The sequence below is a fragment of the Sycon ciliatum genome, chromosome 2, assembly GCF_964019385.1.
Source record: "Sycon ciliatum chromosome 2, ocSycCili1.1, whole genome shotgun sequence".
Classification (NCBI taxonomy): domain Eukaryota; kingdom Metazoa; phylum Porifera; class Calcarea; order Leucosolenida; family Sycettidae; genus Sycon; species Sycon ciliatum.
In genome coordinates, this window is record NC_088644.1 from 40,338,766 (window position 1) to 40,342,424 (window position 3,659).

A 3,659-nucleotide genomic window follows, 5' to 3' on the forward strand; every position below is an offset into this window, starting at 1 on the left:
CTAGTCGTCTCGTTGAATTATTTTTATATACAACTATAGTGGTTACGCGATTACATGCACATCATCGTTGAGATTCTTTAATTAAGCAAAGTCGCGGCACGGAGATGCACTAACGCCATCACTAGCGATTCACTCTGTATACATAAACGCCCAGAATTGCAGAAGCTGTTCCGCTGCATACTTAGTGCCCGCACGCGGTTCCAGGACTTCTCTCGCATAACATCTACATGTACATGTACTGTACATCCGATATGAGAGTACACTGACCGAGACAATACATACCAGTATTAAACAGATCGCTCTCCGTAGCACGCTTCTCCTGTTGATGTTAAAACTTACTTTCAATGTTTGGTTGACGTTTGAGTGTCGCTACAACACTCTCCGGGTCAGCTACACTGCACGTTGTATTGTTGGCCAGTCCTGTGCGCCACCTGTGACACTCAATTCCAGTGTGGACGTATAGATTAAAATACTTCACGCTAGAGTGTGTAGATCCATTTTACAGTCCAGTAACACAGCGTTTGATCATTTTGAAACCGAAGAAAATCTAAAATAAGCTACATGTATGTCATTTTCAATCCCTTCACTTTTGACGCCAGTTTCTTTCACTGGTCACCCTCTTTAGATACGTCCATTCGCACCCTAATTACCTCGCGATGTTCCACATCACCGTTACTAAAAGTGAGTGCTGTCCGAACAAACTACAGTGTAGTCTTCCATCGTCATGCACGCATACTATCTTCAATGTTTCTACGTTGCATATCAGGCAGGCACTCTGTGGAACTGTCTGCCCCCTACCATATCCTCCATCGTAAATATTACTGAGTTTTTAAAAACTTTTATAGAGAGAACTGCGTAATAGGATTATGGTGAAAAAGGAGAATGACAAAATGTTACTAGTTACATGTATGACTAACTGAGTTCAACTTTGCATAATAGGATGGCTAAGTTTCAATTCAACTGCAACTGCATTCACTTATATAATTATTCCTTGTTTTTCTCATTGATCTGCTCACTTCAGCGATCATCAAAATACCCTAGTCCAGTGCACATCATAATTATGCCCTTTTCCCTCCCAGTTGTTCTATTCTTCGTGTTATTTATCCTTCTCTGCTCACTCGGCATTCTCATAGTCTCATCCTACCTGTACAGAAATGGAGATTCCTTTGATAGGCCTAAAAAAGGGCTAAAGCTAAACTGGAGAATCCTTGAAATAAATTACACAAATTATGCACAAAACGATCAAGGTACAGAATCTGATGCAACTACCGCTACTAAACTAAAGCTGTGGGAGGCGATCTGACCCGTCACAGCGTGGTAAAGGTACATACATTGTACATTGTACATGATTGTACATGTACATGTACATGTACGTGACTGTACAGTCATGTACATGTGTGGCTGCCGTACTTCACGTATTGCGAAGGAGTGGATGAAGTCGAGAACTGGTGAGCAGTACCGGTATATGCGGCTGACTTTTGGAACTACATCAGTACATGTACGGTTTTCTACGCCCACTGTGCGAAGCTGCAGGCGGGCATGTGATACTGTGTAGCCTATAATTATTATTTGATGCTTACATTATCAGAACACGACTCCGTGATCACAAGAGCAACCACTAGAGTCCTGTTCTACATGTTCAAAGAGGTAGATCGTAGTAACGTTGCTTGATCCTATCCTCATCGTGTGGCATTATGTAGTGGCATTGTGTAATGGTATGGTGGAATCGTATTTCGCCTATCGAACACGGCTCAGTACACAGCAAGTCAAAGAGGTTGTTTGATCAAAGTGAATGTTTATTTCCGCATTACATTACAATCATGTAGATTCCTCGCACCCTGCAATCCTTTGGAGGAGTTTCATGAATCGCATTCTGAAAAGACGCAAATGTCTTGAGTCACCCTAACTATGCATGCAGTGCATACAGTGTCGGGGACATACCAGTACCCCCGGCTTGTTTAGGGCATTTCCGCCAATGTCCCACAGATGACATGTATACGCATCATCACATCAGTTTAAGAGTACATGGGATTGTGATTGCACTCTTGGTACAATCATACATGTTTACTGGCCGATGTCGGTGATACTACCAACTACTAGACAATATTACTAGACACACGTAGCGTGAAAGCGTAGACGTACGGCTAGCCTTGCGCGAACTACCCACCATACACAGAAAGTGAGGAACTTAGTTCTCTTTCCATGTGTAGAGTCTACGTTCCCTAGTGTCGGTACTGAGACTTCAGTTGTACTTTACACACTACCCTTTGATTGGCGATTACATGCTATGGCCCTATGGGGTGAGCAATAGGGCTTGAAAGTGATGACGTCAAAACAGCCAGGGAGTAGTAAGTTGACATCAGATTTCTATTTTTGGATCCACTAAGGTGTGACTTTGCTATTGCCTAAGTATGTGGGTGCATAGCAACCCACTCATGTCGCATGCAGGTGTGACTTTTATTTCGCCACCAGTTGTAACCCCGCCCCCAGTAGCCAAATCAGTCAGTTTCACTGGCTACATCACCATTCTGTGGGTAAGACCGCTTGAAATGTGCTTGGATCCATACAAAAACTGGATCCAAGTGGATCCAGTTTTTGAATTTTTGAAATTGTTGCTATGCTGTGACGTAGCACTTTCAAGCCCTATAAACATCTACACAAGCAACTAATACTTACATGACTGTACTTTATGACATGCAACGACGTGCAGAGAGCGGAGTCCTCCGGTTCGATAGCGTGCTCAATGCAAAAAACTGAGCAGTAACACACGAGTTACAGAGACTGAGTGCCCGCATACAATGTACATGCAATTATACAAGTTATAAATTATAATTCTTGTAATCAACTGAGGGTGTTGTGAGGATGCATGGATAATGGATATACAAGTACAGTGTCATGTTACTAGCACAGCTAGTATGCTGCCTAGACTGGATAGTGCAGAGCAACTGGACGTTACACGGAAAGTGCGACACTGGTTTCAGAGTAGGCCTTGACGGATTATGCCAATATTTTCGTGAAATTATGCTTTTCGCATTGCTGAAAAAATTGCAGAATTATGCAATTTTTATGCTAAAAGTTATCATATTATGCCGCATCATGCTCACATATGCTGCTAATGCATAATGGTTCTGTGCAAAGTAACAGGGGAATTTGTTTGTAGAGGGCGTTGTACTGTAGTAGCAAAAGTTCAACGGGGTCAACGCACCGTCCGACCTAGCTACGACCATCACTGATTGTAGTGGACTGGACATGTTATCAAGGGAGTCGTAAACCTACAACTTCCTAGTGCATCTACTTGTACTTGTGCTTGTATAACATGTACAACTGTATGGAATTTGATGCAAACAGGCGGATTATTCCAATTTTATGCGATTCGTATGCAATTTGCCTCGAATTATGCAAGTATTCGATTTTGGTAGGAATTATGCGAAAAATTATGCTAGCATAATCCGTCAAGGCCTATTTCAGAGTCGTAGACAGTGCAAGATGTTCTAGTCTCTGGGTCAGTGAAACGCGTATACATGTATTGTAATTACTTGAAGTATGTAGAATGTACATCTACATGTACATTCTACATACTACATTGTAATGGATGAATGTAGGCTGTCGCCAGACTCGATTATTCCGCAGACGAAATATCAGCATGAATAGTTATACAT

General features: G+C 42.1%; 1 long non-coding RNA gene across 1 annotated transcript in view; it reads right to left on the minus strand.

The window, feature by feature from the left end:
• Positions 1 to 2,702: 2,702 nt before the first annotated feature.
• Positions 2,703 to 3,659, minus strand: part of LOC135810082 (uncharacterized) — a 27,281-nt gene continuing 26,324 nt past the window's right edge. The window contains exon 3 of the long non-coding RNA XR_010552269.1: positions 2,703 to 2,753. This is a non-coding gene — a long non-coding RNA (uncharacterized LOC135810082). The remainder of the gene's footprint in view (positions 2,754 to 3,659) is intronic.